General features: G+C 44.4%; 1 protein-coding gene across 1 annotated transcript in view; it reads right to left on the reverse strand.

Moving 5' to 3' along the window:
- kndc1 (kinase non-catalytic C-lobe domain containing 1) overlaps positions 1-20,955 on the reverse strand; it is a 177,200-nt gene that overhangs the window by 116,834 nt on the left and 39,411 nt on the right. The window lies entirely within an intron of this gene.

The following is a 20,955-nucleotide window of genomic DNA, read 5'->3' on the forward strand; positions in this document are numbered from 1 at the left end:
ACCTGGAAGAAACCCACACAGACATGGGGAGAACATGCAAACTCCACAGAGACAGTGACCCAAGACTGGAATTGAACCTGGTCCCTGGTGTTGTGAAGCAGCAGTGCTAATCACTGTGCCACCGTGCCACACTGTAACTTCATTGCAGTGTTAATGAAAGCCTACTCGTGACACTAATAAATAAAAATAAATAAAACCTTACTACAACTAATAGAACGTTTCAATTACAAATAAATTACATAAGTTAAAAGATAAATGAATAATATATCTGTAATCCTGCAATGGCAGACTTTGATTTCTCTCAGAATGTGGCCAAGAATATATGAATTCAGCCTTAGTTAGAGCCATGTCCAGTTTGCGACATTGCACTTTAAGGAAGATATGAAGGCGTTGGAGAGACTGCAGAAAACATTTATGAGAATGATCTCAGAAATGAGGAACTTCAGTTATAAAGACAGGTTGAAGAAGTTGGGACTGTTTTCCTTGGAGAAGAGAAGGCTGAGAGGAGATTTGATCGCAGTCATATGAGGTAGGGACAGGGGAAAAACCACTTCCACTTGTAAAAAGGATAGAGAATGAGAAGGAACAGATTTAAAGTAATTGGCAAAAGAAACAAAAGTGACGTGAGAAAAGAACTTTCATGAAGTGAATGGTTACAGTCTGGAAGAAACTGCCTGAGAGTATGATGGAGGAAAGTTCAATCATAGCATTCAAAAGGGACTTTGGCTGGAAGGGAAGAACATGCAGGGCGACGGGGGAAAAGGCGATGGAATGACACTTGGTCAATCGGGCAGCCAATGAAGACACAATGGGCTAAATGACCTTCTTCTACACTGTAAAAATTCTGTGATTCAGTGAAATGTAATAATACAACACTACACCAAACTAAATACACCAAAAGGCTCCCATAAGGCCAAACATAGTAGCAGCTTATATTTAGTCGAACACCAGCTAAACCAGAAAGCAACAGCCTGCATGAATGGAATATTGCCAGACTTGAAGAAATGGTCACTGATGTAGTTTTAGGGTGCTCAGGACTGTAAGAGTTAATGTGGAGCTGGGGAAAAAGTACCATCCATATTATGATGTAGAAAGTCACATGGGAGGAGTAGAGTGTAGTAGTGAGTCTTGTCGAAGTCAACATGAAGATAGCACCTAGAGAGGACTGTATCCTCTGTTTATGCAAAAAGTTATAGGCTATTAATAAGCAGTCATTGTTCAGCCACACATGCTTCTAAATCTGTTCATCAAATAACATCCAATCTTACAACACCCAGGCATTTGGTAAGTGAGGAGTTCAAGAACATCTTGTGGGTTGGGGAGAAGTTAACATCAGGAAAGGAACCTTGTGGAGTTCTGAGGAGTACTGCTGCTTCACCCAGTTCCATACAGAAGCTTATAAAACAGATCCAGAACTTTTGTGGTCTCTTTTGGACCCAGGTCCCTTTTTTTATTGAGTTGGCCTGAGAAGCGAAAGACCAGATAGTGATTTTGCTAAGATGCCCCAACGATATCGTTTCAGTACAATCTGTTTAGTGGTCTCATTGGATTTTGAGACATGTGCCTCTCACCTGCTTGAAAAGAGTAGATCAAGATTAAAACCCTCTGGGATACAGGAGGACCAATAGGGTACGGTTCAGGTGTTGCTTTAACTACTTGCATTCTAGGCCTCAATCTGGTCTTTTATTTATTTCATGTTTGTTTATTTATTAGTGTCACAAGTAGATTTACATTAACACTGCAATGAAGTTACTGTGAAAATCCCCTAGTCACCACAGTACACTGCCTGTTCAGGTACACTGAGGGAGAATTCAGCATGGCCAATGCACCGATCTGCACATTTTCAGACTGTGGGAGGAAACTGGAGCACCTGGAGGAAACCCACGCAGACATGGAGAGAATGTGTAGATTCCACACAGACAGTGACCCAAGCCAGGAATCGAACTTAGGTCCCTAGCGCTGTGAGGCAGCAGTGCTAACTACTGTGCTACCATGCTGTGCAGTGCAATACAATCTCTAGGGCAGTGATAAATATTCGAAGATCATGTAGTAAAGACAGAATTTTACTGTCAGTCATTGTAAATCAGTGGTCCTGTGGTTATTCTTTACTTTGCAAAGATGCCCACGCATAGAATCATGTAGCTCGTAACTTATCATGAGAAATGCCACAGATTTGCTAGTTGTAAAAGTTGTAAAAATGTCGAAACTGACATTTTTGCACTGTTTGGTGATGTCAGCGAAGGCTGGGTGATTTAGTGAATGTTAATCTATTAACGGAATGGATCCAAAGATTACATTCATCATTGGTCATGTTGCGTAAACAAACTGCTTATATTTCAATGACTAAGCAAACATACAAGTCCTAACATGCCAGACCAAGAACATATCTAGTGAATCAAATCAGCAGAAGTATTTTATATCCTTTGCCTTGCTAAAACCCCTACTGCAAGGGAAAACGTTTGATTGTTTTATTTTGATTTGCATCAAAAGATTAAGATTGCATTTCATAACAAAAGGTTGGAAAATATCAAACATTGAGAGTATTTATTTGCATTAGTTAAAAGGAGCCAGCCATATCTCCAAATCAGTGAACACAGTTAGTGGGAATCAAATAAATAGCAAGAAAATTATCATGTCCTAGAAGAGTACTGAACTCATATATAGCAAGACATTTTAGCTCACTGACAGTCACCAAGTGTAATACACACAGATTTTATGGATGCCTTTTGTTGCATTTAGTTTGGTGCAAGTTTATCACTTGCTCACAAATGTCTGGTACATTTCACAGGATGGTGCAGAAGTGGGTGCGTCCCATTTCAAAAGCTGGGCCTCATTTAAATAGAGCTGCCCATCCCATGTGGGTATCTGGAGCAGCTTGGCATGTTCAGCCCAGAGGCTGCCTAACCAACAGAAAGGTCTTGAAAAAGAACATTGGGTTTAGTGTGAAATGAGTAATCAATTCATCATGAGCCTGTATCGCATTACTGGTGCGAACCAATTTCATCTCCTAATTATTGGAGGCCAGGTTGCTATACTCCCACCTTTGATTCCATTGCTGTTAATTCTGTAAACGGCTGTTTGGGCTGCTAACCCCAAAGAGCTGAAAGAATTTCCAAAGTATTGTGCAAACGATGGCTCATTTTGTGGGACGCCACTTTGAGGCAGAGCGTTGTCTCTAATGGACTGAACTGGTATAGTTCCAATAATAAACAAGAAGAAGGCATGATGTGGAGATGCCAGCGTTTGACTGGGGTGGGCACAGTAATAAGTCTCACAACGTCAGGTTAAAGTCCAACAGGTTTATTTGGAATAATGAGCTTTCTGAGCGCTGTTCCTTCATCAGCTGAATGATCATTCACTTCATCACTCACCTGATGAAGGAGCAGCACTCCAAAAGCTCGTGATTCCAAATAAACCTCCTGGATGTTAAGCTGGTGTTGTGAGACTTCTTACTGAAACATGAAGAAATCAGACCCTGTGAATCATAGGCCACCTTTATTGATACTACCACGAACAAAAATTAGAAGAAAAGGTCCGGTCTATCCAGTTAACCTCATCCAGATGCTGTAGAGTCTTGTACCTCATAGATGTGCCCGCTGCCTCGCTCCCCCACCCCACAACACCCATGCAATTATGCTATCTCCTGCAAGAAGCAAAAAAAAATTAAAGTTAGGACGAACTTTAATAAGTTTATCTCTTGCTCACAAATGTAATCAAGCAAGATCCAGGGCAGCGTGTTAATAAGAGTATCACTAATCATGGCAACAACGTTTTAATACATTACATGTCCTCTTCCAGCAGTAACTTTTCCCGTTCTCTTATGAATATCTACAGTAAATCAATACTCTGTAAACATTTTGGTATCATGTTCAATGATCAATTACCCTGTGGCAAAATAAATACTTCCTCCTATCTCAATCTTTTCGTATACTTTTTATACAAATACCTCATGTTCTTTTTCAGCCAGGTAATAAGATGGACAGAATGGATTCTAAGATGCCCAATCTCTCCTATAAGCTTTGAATTTCTTTTAACCAAAGCATAAAGCCTAGATGTGGTACACACAACACGAGAAGAGAAATTGGGTTTGATGACTGAAGGTGGTGGCTGAATTCAAAGTGGAATGCAAGCTTTGGAAATAGATTGTTACTCCTCCTTTCATCAAAAGATTATGATACATCCATCTACTTTTACATTACGGCTGCACCCATATTCAATTACCATTACTCAAATCTGCTTTTCAGTTCTGCTAACAACTATGAAGCAGTACCCACTGGAATTTACAACTGTCTTAAATGCACAGAGCAATGGAGTAGCCGACTGGCTTAGAATAAGTTGTTGGCAAGTCACAATGGAAGGATTGGTGTCAACCCATAGACTACTAATCTTAAGCTTCAGTAATGTATCTTAATTTCAGAAATTTTCAATTTCTTCTACGTTTTTTTCATGGGATGTGTGCATTTCTGGAAGATCAGCATTTATTGCCCATCCCTAATTGCCCTCGAGGAGGTGGTGGTGGGCCACCCGCTTGAACCTGTAGTCTATCTGGTGCAGCTACTCCCGTATGCTGCTTGGAAGGGAGTTCCAAGGTTTTGATCCTGCAACAGTGGAGGAAGAGCAATATAGTTCCAACTCAGGATGGTGCGTGACTTGGAGAAGAATTTGCACGTTGTGGTGTTCCCACACACCTATTACTCTTGTCCTTCTAAGTGATAGAGGTCATGAGAGTCTGCTGTCAAAGAAGCCCTGGTGAGTTGGGGGAGGAAATGGCATTGTATAAATGTCAATGGATTAGCAGCCCAGAGGTTCAGGTTAATGCTCTTGGGACACGGATTCAAATCTCATCAGGGCAATTAATAAAATCTATAACTGAAAGCCAATCTCAGTAATGATGACCATAAAACCATCATTGATTCTTGCAAAAATTCATCTGGTTCACTGATCTCCTTTGGGGAAGGAATAGCCATACTCCTCTGGCCTACATAGACCAGGACCACAAAAACGGGTGTTGATTCTTAACTGCCCTCTAAATGGGGGTGGGGGTCGGACTATAACTGGGGGAGTTTATGCAGGGGGGAGATCTGCAAGGGGGTAGCTATGGGGGGGTGGGGGGAGGGCAGAGTGTGGGCAAACCATGCAAGGATAGGCCTCAGAGGTGGTCTGAGGAGTTGGGGTTATGTCAAAGGTCTGCCTGCCACGGGACTCATCGGGAGATTCCTGATGCCAGCAAGGGTGTGGGGGTGTAACAATGTCCGGGGGGGGGGTCTCCCACTTGAGTAGGAGATATGGGCACTCTGTGCAATAGCACCCGAGTGTTATGCAGCTAGCTTTCCCGCTGTACTTGGGCTCCACCCCCACTTTGCTAATGCAAAGCTCCCAGCTGTCAGACAATTAGGGACAGGACAACAAATGCTGGTCTTGCTTTGTCCTGAACGGTGTTTGCAATCATCTTGACAAATGGAGAGCATTCTGTTGCACCCCTTGGGAGGAATTTTCCAGTCCCATCCACTGGTGAGATTTTTCAGTCTCACTGAAGTCAATGGACATTTGAACAGCTTACTGCATCTTCTGACTCTGCCCCCTCCCACCACAATGGGGCTACAAAATTATGCCCCTCGTTGCAGGACTTTGGGGGTCAGGAGGTGAGTTACTCACCTCAGAATTTCCAGTCTCTAACCCATTTTTGTAGCCACCTTATTTAATTGGCTGGTTCAGTTCGGTTCCAAGTTAGTGGTAATCCCCCAGGATGCTGGCAGTGGGGCTGAACAGTGATAATGTCATTGACAGTCAAGGGGACTGTCAGAGGTGGCCACTGTCTGGCACTTGTGTGGTGCAAATATCCTTGACCCCCATCAGCCCAAACCTGCACATTATCCAGTCTTGCAACATGTGAACCTCAGGACTTGAGGAGTCCCTAATGGTGTTGAACATCAATCATCAATGAACATCCCCATTTAGGATGAATGGAAGTTCATCATGAAGCAGCTGAAATGAGGGGCCTTTGTTTAACTTACACTTAAGTCCTTTGCTTTCTTCTTTTAGTCAACTGCCACCAAAAAATGCTTGGTTCTCAAAGTCTATATGACCAATTTTACTGATTTTCAGTCATACAGAAACAGATTTGTGACAAAAAGGAATTTTTCAAAATGTATTACTTTTTGGTCGTATTTGATTTAGGGCAGTGAACTTCTTTTAATTACACATTCACCACATTGCATCTCTTGTGGTCTGTGATATTTTCTCTTGTAAATTCCTTAGGTCAAACAAAAGACATTTTATTTAGAAAATGCAGCCTTCTGTCTTCCACTTCAGTTTTAAGTGTGAAACCCCCAGAAGTTAAAATGATCCTAAAGAATCATAAAATAAACCCAATAACTTGTTTACTTCAGACATACTGAAGTAAATAATTTGTTCTTTGCCTTCTTCCATTAGATGGCACACTCTCCTCTGACGGCAAACATTGCTCACAGGGCTATTGTTATTTTCCTTCTGTAATGAATCTTTTCATTTTGCTAAATTTGTGCTAGATGTCTAGCCAGCTTGCCTTAGATAGTTGTTGGTTGGTTAGTTTGAAGGGAAATGTTGCATTATTCCTTGGTGTCTCGAACACTAAAAAAATTGGCAAAGGTCATGAATTAACCTGGAGTGGGATTTTCCAGCTCTTCCCACTAGCACGATCCGTCAGTCCTGCTGAGGGTACAGCCCCGTCCCCTTCACCAATCACAGCAGGTTTTCCAGCAGCGTGGCCCATGAGCAACAGAAACAGCCATTGGTTTTGGCGGGACCGAAAGATTCCACCAGTAGCCAAAGATGGGCCACCTCAGCCGCTGGACAGCTCATCGTGCTGGAATGGCGGGGGAGTTGGGGGACAAGAATTTTGTTTTTCTCCAAGCAATGAAGAATAGAAATAATATTATCTGCACTTAAATGAATTTTTGACACAACAGAGAAAATAGATCCGTTGTCTCATTTTTCATTTTGTTATTATAAGCAGTGCAGAAGCCTGACCCTCCGCAGAGTGATTCTCAGGAAATACCATCAGTACGTATTGTCATCTGTACTGTTGCCAACATGCGTCCTGTTGTTCCTTCTTCTACTGAAGGCTGCAATGTGAGTGCATATTACTTCGTTTTGACCCAGGCTACATATTTCACTGAGCTCACACAGTGACTTGTTCTCAGTGCCAAGAACATTTGGCAGCTGATTCGAGTAAGTCTCCATTGTCACTAGTTCTCAGGCTGGTACTGGGTTGTGTCATCTGTGTTCATCTCTTTACTGGGGCCTTGGATATTAAACCGTCGCCAGTGCTGATTAGAAGCTGGTACCACAAAACCCTCAGAATCTGTACTCCTTTCTTTGGAGAGGGTCATTTGTCCTGATGCTTTTTTTTGAAAGATCATGTTTATCGTGTTTTGTGAGAGCAAAGCCAGTTACACTGTAGTGAACAACTTGAGGAACAACAAACTCAAATGCTGGAGCTGCAGGAAGATGCACTGACCATGACAGGATCAACCTTTCTAATGAGCAAGTTCTGAGTCTGCACCGGTAAACATGAGGGCTGGAATCTCCCAAATAAACATCATAGAAGTGTGAAAACTGGGGTGTTCCACACTGGTCTTTTGGGCAAATTTGGCACTGCAATCTTACAGCATTCAGTCAGTTTTGCTGACAGCTGGGAGCTTTTGCATTAGCAAAATGGGGGTGGAGCCCAAGTACACCAGGAAAGCTGGCTGCATAATGCTTGGGTGCCTTTGCACAGAGTGCCTGGCTCTCCTACTCAAGTGAGAGATCTCCTCCCCCACCAGGGACATTGTTACACCCCCAAACAGGTCGCCGGCATCAGGAATCTCCTGATGAGTTCCCTAGCAGGCAGACTTTCGACATAACCCCAACGCACCCCCCACACCTCCCGGGCCACTTCTGAGGCCCATCCTTGCATGGCTTGCCCACACTCTGTCCTCCCCCAACCCATAGCTACCCCCTTGCAGAGCTCCCCTCTGCATAAACTCCCCCAGTTATAGTCCGACCCCCACTCAGGTTACACCATCTTGGCCCTGTCCCTGTCAAACCTATAGTGCCTATCCTGGGAACTGCCAGGCTGGCACTACCCCACGGGCACTGCCCAGTCATGGTCCTGATCAACTGGGGGCTTCAATGGTCTTTGACCCCCTCCCAGTGTGGCCATGGTGCTGCAGTGAGTCTCACTGATGTGATGTCAAGCCAGTGAAGGGGAAGCAGCCACAAGGGCAGAAGCCACCATGTTGGACCAGGTAAGTCCAACCTAATAGACTTTGCTTCTTTTCTGGACATGAAGCATTCTTGCGCCTTTCCAGGGTTGGGGGATAGCAAGCCGATTCACACCAGATTTTCCCTTCTTGCACACTATTCTCCCAGCTCGCCACGCTGATCAACCAGCACGGCAAACTGGTAACCAAATTGTGCCTGATATTATGATATCCTGGGGTGGATTTTACGGGCTCACTGATTGATTCCCCCCCCACCCCTCGGAATGCACAAATCCCCCCCTGTTGGCCAAGCACAGGGCAGAAACCTTGTTGCCCTGCAGCAATAACATGGTGGGGGGGGAGGTCATAATTGGATCAGAATGGGATTTCCACCCTCATCTGGAAGGAAGTCATGCCCTGAGGAGTTATCAGGAAACCTGATTGACCGGATGCTCTGTAGTCCCAGCAGCGCCAGAACAGAGTGGTGGACATAGCTGGGACTACAGGCAGTCCACGAGGATGAAGACATGATGGACCCTTGGCTTCAGTTAAGTCTGCTTGGCAGATCCCAGCGTGGGGGATGTGTGGGATCCTGTGATGGGTATGGGGTTCCCTCAAAAGGAGTTACTTCTCCCCCACCCCTCTTTCTGCTTGACAGCAGCCCATGCAGTGAAAGCTACCAGGCTAGTCACCTCACCTCCACCTTCCCCAGCACAGTTTTATTTATGTTCTAAGTGAAATGAGACCCTGAAGTTGCCATTAACTGTCCAATTAGAAGCCCCAAGGGTGGCAAGTGGGCTATTGACGTGTCGCCCGTATCATGGGAGACGTAACAAGAGATGGGCAGGAAGGTGGTGGATAGGTCAGCCATTTTATTTTACAAGCTCCTCCAACTTTGGATACACGTAAAAAATAATTTACTCACATTTTGTTGAATTGTCCATGCATAAAAATGTAGAAGCCTGGCATACATTTCATTACCAATTGGAGAACATAAATTGCAAAAAATTCTGAGGAGTTACAGCCACAAAGGGTGGTCAAGTAACTAGTACAATTGATAAGCTCAAACTCATTTCATCCATTTTAACAGAAAAGCTGCGAATCACTAAGAAACAACTAAAAATGATTGAGAATGGAGTGCTACCGAGCCACACAGGACATAAGGTGGCAGCTTTGATCACTGCTGTGCACTCAGAATGCTCCTACATTTCAGAAGGGATCAGTCTAAGAGTGGAGTTGGCAAGGTTCCTTACACGGTTGGCAAGGTTCTGAGTGTGGGACTGAGGAATGAATCGGGCTCGACTGTGATGCCCGCAATGGCCAAATAGCTCAGCAGCAGTCACCAACCAACCAAACATGAAATGCAATCACTTGAGTGAGCTATCAGAAGTCTGCGGAATGCCGGCATGAGGCAATATTTTCGGATGAGGAGAAAGCGGCAGGGAAGAGAATTGAAACTAGGCTTTGAAACAAGTGTAAGAGATCATATCAATTAATTCAGGGATTAACTGCAGCAAACTGACAGTGGACTACAGATTAGGGGCAGTGTCAAGCTTATCACAGCCAAGCACTTCAAACATCCTAATGTTAAAAAGGCTGTCAATTCTCCAAGAACATCAAACAAATAGAAAATAAATATGGTAATAGACAGTTGAAAGAGTCATCTGCTAAGAGTTGAATTACACAAGCAATGCATACGCAGCAAATAAGATTAAAGTGGATAGTTTTGTCCTTGAACAAGATTTCTTTTCATCTGCAGTAGTGCACATTAACTCCACTGTTTCCCCCAACACTTGCTGACATTTTAACACTGTCCATCTGGCAAGAATGGGGAACTCACATATCGGCAGAACGGCATTTGCCATAACCACCCACCTCTTGCCATTTTAACAGACGTATTTTGGTAAGTGTTTGAGGCCACCTAGAAAAATCAAAGGCCTTGTTGAGATTCAAAGATTGGAGACTGATGATGTGATTCAGACGCAACCATGTTTTAATTAGCAGGTCAAAACCTGGTGCCATCAGTCCCAGGGTAACTCACCAGTCAGGGTAGGTTAGTTCCTTTTCGGGGCCAGGAGAAAGAATCTTTCAGGCAACCTTGCCGATGGCAACAGCACAATTCCATTGGGCCCTGCCCTTCTGGGAATCATTCCCGCTGCACTTAGCTGCTTACCTGAGGGATTTGAGTTCAGCAAGAATCAGCCCGGCCCATTTAAAATCAAATCACTTTGGCAAGGAGTGAAGGCCCAGCCCCCACTAGAATTAAATTGCAGCTTTTGGCAAGTTTGCAACTGGGAAATCATATTATATGTCTGACAAGATAATCAAAAGACAAGTCAGGAGATATTTAGGTGTATGTTCAAATACCATGCAGAGAATACATGCCAGATAGACAGTTTAAGGAGTTGGGTGTCAAATTCATTGCCATGAAGAAGAGCGCCTTACTTATCAACTTTCAACAATTACAACCCCTTTGGCCCAAGACAGAAACTCAATGCAGATCCACATGCTTGCAAGTACGTCAGTCTATCTGGAGCAGTGTGAAGCTGATTTCCAGTCAATTTTGTAACAAAGTGGTTCTGCTGCCTGCTTCTTGCCTTTCGAATAGTAAGGTACGGATCTGAGCGCAGTCGGTTTCAATAACTTTGCAAGTATTGTTTATTTTTCAAATCCCCTGTGTTCCCCTGTTCTGTTGTGAGATCATCCATCACAGGAGGAGCACCTGTGCACTGCATTCCTAAGAGGCTGAGAGAAAAACTGGGACGTTGAATTTTTAGGTCGGGAGAAGAAATGGAAACCAGGTGTCACCCGATTCTGTCAATTTCTGCAGATTCACTGGTGGAAACGTTTACAACTTCAGCTAGATTTTTGCACAAGTCAAGTTATTCACGTCATCAGAAACTTTGCATCTGCTTTGAATCTATTGCACTTTTCAAAAATGGCGCATCTGAAGTGTCACTCCAGTACGCCCACCCCACCATCACCCCAATCCCCCTCCTCCACTTCCCCAACCTCCACTCAATCCCACTCCAACCTCCACCCAACCAAACATCACAGATGTTAAGAACCCAAAATTGCAACTGGCTGAATTAACTATTCTTCTTAGTCAAATAAATGAATCAGAAATTTCCAATAGGAATAATAGCCATTGGAAAATTTTTAAAAAGAGCAATGCTAGAGAGTTACGCAAAAACGAAATCTCAGCTGACACTGTAGCACAGTTCTGAAGAAGGCCTGAACTGTTGGGACACAGAATTTCAGAAGAGATGTTGAAAAGCTTGTTCAGTTAGGCATCAAATATCCTATCAGAATAAGAGCAACCATTCTCCAAGGGGTCCAGCCACCAATATGACTACGCAATCATTGATCTAAGTCAAAATGACTACAATTCAAAATTACTGCGCAATGCATGGGGACAACCCAGCAAGTTGGTAATTCATTTTATAATTACAAAGATCAGTGGTTCCCTATGGTACTGCTCAAATGAGAGACAGTCATGGCGCAAGGAGGATTGTTGGGTTGCAGGAGAGCTGGACGTTGCTGCTGGAAGAGTTTGGAATGATTCTTGGGAATGATGTAGCCAGTTTTTTGATGAGTGCTTGAGCAATCTGCAGTTTTGCGTGACAGACCTATCTGAGCAAGTCGAATCAAAATTAATTCTGAAGGAGACTCCTTTCTAAACTTGAATTTCCAATATTAACACAAAAGATACAAATTCTAACAATTTGTATCTTCCATAAAGAATTGTTTAAGAAAGAAATAGATTGAGGATACATAGAGAATACACTGGAGGAGGAGGTTCCACAAATATCCCCATCCTAAATAACGGAGGAGCCCAACACATCAGTGCAAAGTATTCGCAACAATCTTCAGCCAGAAGTGCCGAGGGGATGAACCATCTCGGCCTCCTCCAGTGGTCCCCAGCATCTTAGATGCCAGTCTCCAGCCAATTCGATTCACTCCACGTGATATCAAGAAACGGGTGGAAGCACTGGATGCTGCAAAGGCAATGGGCCCTAATAACACTCCGGCTATAGTACTGAAGACTTGTACTCCAGAGCTTTCCGCTCCCCTAGCTAAGCTCTCCCAGTACAGCCACAACATTGGCATCTATCCAACAATGTGAAAAATTCCTCAAGTATGTCCTGTATAAAAAAAAGCAGAACAAATCCAACCCGGCCAATTAATCAGTCTACTCTTGATCATCAGTAAAGTGACGGAAGGGGTCATCGACAGCGCTCTCGAGCAGACCTGCTCAACAATAACCTGCTCAGTGACGCTCAATTTGGGTTTCATCAGGCTCACTTAGCTCCTGACCTCATTTCAGCCTTGGTTCAAACATGGACAAAAGAGCTGAATTCCAGAGGGGAGGCAAGAGTGACAGCCTTTGACATCAAGGTCACATCTGACTGAGTGTGGCATCAAGGAGCCCTAGCAAAACTGGAATCAATGGGTATCAGGGGGCAAATGCTCTGCTGGTTGAAGTCATGCCTGGTACATAGGAAGATGGTTGTGGTTGTGGACGGTCAGTCACCTCAGCTCCAAGACATCTCTGCAGGAGTCTCACAGGGTAGTGTCCTTTGCCCAACAATCTTCAGCTGCTTCATCAATGACCTTCGTTCCGTCATAAGGTCAGAAGTGGGGATGTTTGCCAACGATTGCACAATATTTAGCACCATCTGCGACTTCGCAGATATTGGAGCAGTCCATGTTCAAATGCAACAAGATCTGGACAATATCCCGGCTTGGGCTGATAAGTGGCAGATAACATTCACGCCACACAAATGCCAAGCAATGACCATTACCAATAAGAGTCACTCTAACCATCTCCCTTTGACATTCAATGGTGGAACCATCACTGAATCCCCCACTATCAACATCCTTGGGGTTACCATTGACCAGAAACTCAACTGGACTCACCACATAAACACTGGTTACAAAAGCAGGTCAGAGGCTAGGAACAGCAAGTAACTCACTTCGTGACTCCCCAAAACCTATCCACCATCTACAAGGCGCAAATCAGGGGTGTGATGGAATACTCCCCACTTGGATGAGTGCAGATCCGACAACACTCAAGAAGCTTGACGCCATCTAGGACAAAGCAGCTCACTTGATTGGCACCACATTTACAAACATTCAATCCCTCCACCACCAATTTCTCAGTAGCAGCAGTGTGCACGATCTACAACATTCTGCAACAATTCACCAAAGCATCTTAGACAGCACCATCCAAACCCACGACCCCTTCCATCTAAAAGGATAAGAGCAGCAGATACATGGAAACACCACCACCTGCAAGCCACTCACCATCCTGACTTGGAACAATGTCGCCATTTCTTCATAGTCACTGGGTCAAAATCCTGGAATTCCCTTCCTAACAGCATTGGGGATTAACCCACAGATGGACTGCAGCAATTCAAGAAGGCGGCTCACCACCATCTTCTCAAGGGCAACTAGAGATGGGCAATAAATGCTGGCCAGCCAGTGACGCCCATGTCCCACAAATGAATAGATGAATAAATTTAAAAAATCACAAGAACTATCATGACAGAGAAAGGTACTTGATGTTTACATAGAAAACATTTAGGAATGGGTGACTGTTTTACACATTCTGGGTGTGAGTCTCATTGCTGATCACAGTTAGATGAGGCTGATGGGGAATATTAACATAGCAGGCGACAGTGCAGAGGGACCTCGGGGTCCTTGTGCATGAGTTGCAAAAACCCAGCTTGCAGGTGGTCAGGAAGGCGAATGGGATGCTGGCCTTCACAGCGAGGGGGATTGATTATAAAAGTAGGGAGGTCTTGCTGCGGCTGTATAGGGCATTGGTGAGGCCGCAGCTGGAGTACTGTGTGCAGTTTTGGGCGCCGTACTTACGCAAGGATGTTTTGGCCTTGGAGGGAGTGCAGAGGAGGTTTACTAGGCTGATGCCGGAGTTGAGGGGGTTGAGCTATGAGGAGAGGCTGAATAAACTAGGCTTGTACTCGTTAGAGTTTAGAAGAATGAGGGGAGATCTCATTGAGACGTATAAGATGATGAATGGGATGGATAGGATAGAGGTGGAGAGACTGTTCCCGCTCAGAAAGGACAGTAGGACTAGGGGGCACAGCCTCAAGATAAAGGGGGGGCGGTTTAGAACGGAGTTGAGAAGGAACTTCTTCACTCAAAGGGTGGTGAATCTCTGGAATTCTCTGCCCGTTGAAGTGGTGGAGGCTGCCTCGCTAAATATTTTTAAGACGCGGGTTGACGGGTTTTTGATAAGAGAGGGGATTAAGGGTTATGGGGAGAGGGTGGGAATGTGGAACTGAGCCACGACAGATCAGCCATGATCTTATTGAATGGTGGGGCAGGCTCGAAGGGCTAGATGGCCTACTCCTGCTCCTATTTCTTATGTTCTTATAAGAGGCTTCCTTAGGTTTACAGAAGTCAATGGAATTCAAAATCAGGCAGTGCACAAAAGCAACCATTTTGCATCAGCAACCAAGGCAAATTTATTAATTATGCCGTATATTTCCTTCTGGCACAAATGAATCCATTTAATAAAATAAAGTGGGAAAACATTTAGATTCAGATTACTTTCGGTTGTTTGTGTATTCTCACATTATGACATCAATTAATTACTTCAAGTAAAAATTGTATTTAATAAAAATAGTTTGAAATTAATTCTTTGGACCAGCTAAATTTCTACAGAAAAGGTATAGGGATAATTTAATGAAGTTGCATTTCTAAAAGAGCATATTGTGAGAAGATGTTTCGAGAATTCAGGCATAAGCTCTGTCTATTTATCCAGCCATTTACTGAATGCACCCTGATATCTGATTTGGCATCACAGAGATTTACAGCACAGAAAGAAGCCCTATGGCCCATCATGTCGGTGCTGGCCATCAAACACCTATCTAGTCTAATCCCATTTTCTAGCACTTGATCTGTAGCCTTGTATGCAATGTATTTTCAAATGCTCATCTAAGTGCTTCTTAAATTTTGTGAAGGTTCCCACGTCTACCACCCTTTCAGGCAGTGAGTTCCAGATTCCCACCACTGTCTAAATTCCCTCTAAAACTCCTGCCCCCTTACCTTAAATTTGGGCCTTCTGGTTATTGAGCCCACTACTAAGGGGAAAAATTTCTTCCCACCTATCCTACGTCCCGCATAATTTTGTATACTTCAATTAGGTCCCTTCCACCACCTCCCTCCATTCCCCCTCCCCGCCACCTCCCCCTCCATTCCCCCCGCCCCCCCCCGCCCGTTCCCCCCCCACCCTCCATTCCCCCAACACCCTTTCTAGAGCAATCACATCCTTCCTATAGCGTGGCAATCAGAACTGCACACAGTACTCTAGCTGTGACCTAATGGGTGTTTTAGACAGCTCCATCGTAACCCCCCTGCTCTTATATTCTGAGCCTTGGCTAACAAAGGCAGGAACCAATGTGCTTTCTTAACCACTTTATCTAACTAAAGTGGTTTGATGGGGGAATAGCCCAGAATCAAGACTGCAAATTTGTAAGATTTGCCTTGAATTTGAGTCAATGCTCACTTTTAGATCATCTTGGCGCATATAGGTTGGAGGAGCTGGAATAGACTATTAGGCAGTATCCCTTTTGATTGCTGATCACTAACATTCTCACCTCAATCCCCTCTCCCAAAGAACAAAAACAAGTGCAGGAACAGGCCCTTCAGTCCAACAAGTTTGCATCAATACTCAGTTTCTATGCCTCTGTTCGCCTCCCATTTGTGCATCCACCAGGATACACCGTAAACGTTGCTAGCATTCCTGCTTCCACCACGTCCATTGGCAGTGCATTCCAGGCACCCACCATTCTCTGTGTGAAAAACTTTCTTTTCCCGCACATCTCTCCTAAACTTACCACCTCTCAACTTAAACCTGTGCCCTCTTGTAGTCGACCCTTCCACCCTGGGTAAAAGCCTCTGATTATCCACCCTATCTATGCCTTTCCTAATTGTGTAGACTTCTATCAGGTCTACGCCATGGGCAGTAGCACAGTGGTTAGCACTGCTGCTTCACAGCTCCAGGGACATGAGTTTGATTCCTGGCTTGGGTCACTGTCTGTGTGGAGTTTGCACATTCTCCTTGTGTCTGTGTGGGTTTCCTCCAGGTGCTCTGAATTCCTCCCACAGTCCAAAGATGTGCGGGTTAAGTTGATTGGCCATGCTAAAATTGCCCCTTAGTGTCCTGAGATGCATAGGTTAGCAGGATTAGTGGTATTCTATATAGGGATATGGGGGTAGGGCTGGGGTGGGATTGTAGTCAGTGCAGACTCGATGGGCTGAATGGCCTCTTTCTGTACTGTAGGGATTCTATGATTCTAGGATTCTAGGTCCTCCATTTGCCTCTATCTGTCCAGTGAAAACAATCCAAGTTATCCAACTTCTTCTTCTACCTAAAACCCTCCAGACCAGGCAACACCCAAGAAACATAACTGGTTTAGTCTGGAATCCATTTGAACAGCTGATTTAAATAACCTTTCCTGGCAGCTTACTCTACTGCAATTATGAAAAAAACTCTCAGTTTCATCTTGATTTGATGTAAAACAATGGAATTCACAATTTGCTGTAAGGTTGAACCTTTGCTTTTTAATGTCTCCCACGCAATTCCAATTAAAATGAAGGTTCCAGCAGTGCGCATAGGGAACATCAACAATCGTGGGGCAGCTCAGTGGTGAAGGCCACCATCAGGTGACAATGCAGCAGATACATGTGGCTATAAAAGAGCCTCCTGGTCAAACAAGGCTGAACAGCTTCATGACCAACACTTTCCTACCTGACTCCATTGCCATGAATATGGTATTAGAGAGCATAAAAAGGAGGCAAGGGTGTTTTTCAAAATAAAATTTCAATTGTAAGTACTTCACGTTACATCATTGACACTTCATTCATGTGTACGTCATCATTATTTGTTGAGATCAGCTCAGTCAGAGAGCTAAGTGTGCTGGCACACTTCAAGGTTGACAAGCATTGATAATGATGTGGAGATGTTGGCATTGGACTGGGGTAAACACAGTAAGAAATCGCATATCACCAGGTTAAAGTCCACTAGCTTTCGGAGTGCTGCTCCTTCATCAGGTGAGTGGGATTTCAGTTCACAAACAGGGCATATAAAGACACAAACTCAATTTACAAAATACCTGTGCTTAACTCTTTCTCCACTCACATTGTCTGTACCTTTAAGACTTGATTACCTGTAAAGACATTCCAACCATTATTTTGTAAATTGAGTTTGTGTCTTTATACGCCCTGTTTGTGAACTAAACTGAAATCCCACTCAACTAATGAAGGAGCAGCGCTCCGAAAGCTAGTGACTTGCGCTACCAAATAAACCTTTTGGACTTTAAGCTGGTGTTGTGAGACTTCTTAAAGCATTGATAGTTACAGGGGAGTTCAGGGGGGCATTTCCTTTATAGTGGGGGAAACAATGTTGTGTTTTTCTGTTCACCCATTATTGAATATTCATGCAACTATCCAGTGCTGTATTCACCACTCTGTGAGGATATGGCTGAACGTGTCAACTCAGCTAACCCTCCCTTCTGTGCATTGTAAGATGCTATCCAAGATCATCCAAGGACATTTAAAGTGTTGCAGGTGAACTTAAAGTCCTGTAAGGACTGTCAGCCAAGACCCTGAGATAGACATACAATGCAACAGTACTGACACCACCCTTTAAGCCCTTATCTTGACTACTCCTACCCCCTCATCCACCCCTCCCATCCCCCCCCCAATCCTCCCCCTACCCCCTCCACTCCGCCAAAACGCTTGGTTCTTCCCATAGCAACCTTCCATGTTCCCACCCCATCATTTCATTTCCCTGAATCCCTCTTAACACTCCTCATTCCTGTATGTCCCAGTCCCACTCCAAAGACCTCCCCTCAACACTATTTACTCTTACCAGTCCTGGAGCCTCCATGCAAGCTGCCATTCTCCTGCTCCCCTCCCTTGTGCCATAGAGTTAAAGAAGGGGAAGCACAGTCCTTACTTACAATTGTTTGACCTGGAGGCTCTTTTATAGCTTGCCCATAGCTGTTGTATTGTCAGCTGGGTGCGGGAGGGTTTCACCACTGACAACTGCACAAAGCCAACCGAAGCACACTACCTTTAAACAAACTTTAAACAGACAGCACCAAGTTCTCCTGCGCCACTGACTTTCTCTTGAAGGTAGGATATAATTTAGAAAGGTTTCATGCTAATGAGTATTCATGGTGTGCGAAGATATTACAGGTATGAAGCCACTGGGGTGAGGCTTGAAATACAACAAACAGGTCTCTGATTAGACCCCTGCATTGTCAGTAAATTGAAACTTCATATCAAGCCGAGTGCAGTCACCTGAAATCCCACTGTAGCGGAACCCATAAGATCCCTCCCAATATGTCACTGACAAGAGCAGTGGAATGGAGAAGGCAGCTCAGTTACACAAGATGTTAAGCTGGTAGGATAATGGTAGATCAAATCGTTTGGTTTTGGTACAAACAATATTTCTATTATGGCCCGAAAGTCTTTTTATTATTTGCTTAGATATTGGGCAGAAAAAATTACTGAAGATGGTAGAGAGGCTAGATCCGTTTACAAATTGATGCTGAACTCAACAGAATATGTCAAATGGCTGTACACTAGTGACAGATTCTCTGACCCGGTAGCTGTGATCCTCTTCGCGATTTCCGATGGCTTGGGGTGGTGACAATGGGAAAGCCCATTGACAGCGGTGAAACCAGAAGATCCTGCCGCTGATGAACAGCATAACGCTTCTCGCTGCCGAGAAATCCACCGGTGGAAGGGTGGGCTAGTGCACTAATCCAAAACCAATGTACAATCTGACCTAGATTCTCCAATTGGTTGGAAGAGCAAAGTACAAATGGAGATTAAATAGCAGGACATTGGATAAGCCAGAGAACAGTCAGTATGACAGCAACAACTCTGAAGCCAAGGCTGGGTAAACATCAGAGTCTTTCAAACAAGAAACTGCATTGAGAGGTTTCATAAATCAAAATAAGTTCCACTGCCATGGGTGGCATAGTGGCACAGTGCTGCCTTACAGCGCCAGGAACCCAGGTTCAATTCCAGCCTTGGTCACTGTCTGTTGAAGTTTGCACATTCTCCTCATGTCTGCCTGGGTTTCCTCCGGGTGCTCAGTTTCCTCCCGCAGTCCAAAGATGTGCAGATGAGGTGAATTGGCCATGCTAAAATTCTCCCTCAGGTGTACCCGAACAGGCGCCGGAGTGTGGTGACTAGAGGATTTTCACAGTAACTTCATTGCAGCCTACTTGTGACTAATAAATAAACTTTAACTTTGCCAGACAGGGTTAAGGTCAATTGATCTTTAGGACTACAAGGGATGCCACTCTTTTCCCAACTTCAAGGAAATATTTGCTGATGAAAGGTTGCTGCTGATATCACGAGTGTCTCTTTATCGATTCTGAAATTAAAACAGCGGCTGTCGGAAGAATAGTACCGATCAAATTTCTCCCACAGATTAAGGAAATCATAACGAATGCATTATGTTTCCCAAAGGCACAAAAATATGAGGTCACATTTTGCATTGTAATACTTGCTTGCTTAGTTATGTGGAGAAACAGAAGCCAGGGTTACAAGAAAGCAAATTCTACAAGGAAAATAATAATGACATGCCAAAATGACAATAGTAAATAGATCATCTTGATTTGCTTTCCAAACAACAAGAAATAGCATTTAAAAATTATTCCACTGTGCTTGTTTATCCATATTCAAGTACCAACGTGTGAAAAAGCACAAACTGAAACAAACTCAGTCAGCCCACAGCAGAGGCAATAATCCAGTGTTCTAGCATAATATTCCCTCTTTCCTGAATTACATCTGCCAGTTAATAATGATGTGTAAGTAGCTGAAAAGCTTTATGTTTTTAAACTGGTAGATTAATTTTAACAAACATTTTCAACAAAGTTATTACTTTAATAGTAAAACATAACTTCCAAGTAACTGTCTGTGTGGAGTTGCATGTTCTCCCTGTGTCTGCCTGGGTTTTCTCCCACAGTCCAAAGATGTGCAGGTTAGGTGGATTGTCCGCGGTAAATTGCCCCTTAGTGTCAGGGAGGTTAGCAGAGTAAATGCACAAGTTTAAGGAGAAAGGGCCTGGATGGGATTGTTGTTGGTGCAGGCCTGATGGGCTGAATGGCCTCCTTCTACACTGTAGGGATTTTACGATTGGACAATTAGGCTGCTGTGATAGTAACAGTGGCTCTTAGAAGTGGCCAGAGATGGAGTAGAAGCTGGAATGATGGGAAGATGAGGGTGAAGGAGGGGGAGAAGGGGTGAAGGAGGGGGAGAAGGGGTGAAGGAGGGGGAGAAGGGGTGAAGGAGGGGGAGAAGGGGTGAAGGAGGGGGAGAAGGGGTGAAGGAGGGGGAGAAGGGGTGAAGGAGGGGGAGAAGGGGTGAAGGAGGGGGAGAAGGGGTGAAGGAGGGGGAGAAGGGGTGAAGGAGGGGGAGAAGGGGTGAAGGAGGGGGAGAAGGGGTGAAGGAGGGGGAGAAGGGGTGAAGGAGGGGGAGAAGGGGTGAAGGAGGGGGAGAAGGGGTGAAGGAGGGGGAGAAGGGGTGAAGGAGGGGGAGAAGGGGTGAAGGGGGAGGGGGCAGAGTAGGGATTGGTGAGGGGGAGCACTATAGAGTGCTCTATTCCAGCCCCTATCCCGATAAGCCTAAGTATTTACCCTGCTAATCGCCCTAATCTACACATGTTGGGACACTGAGGGGC

Source organism: Carcharhinus amblyrhynchos, chromosome 17 (assembly GCF_965287045.1).
Source record: "Carcharhinus amblyrhynchos chromosome 17, sCarAmb.v2.hapA, whole genome shotgun sequence".
Classification (NCBI taxonomy): Eukaryota; Metazoa; Chordata; class Chondrichthyes; order Carcharhiniformes; family Carcharhinidae; genus Carcharhinus; species Carcharhinus amblyrhynchos.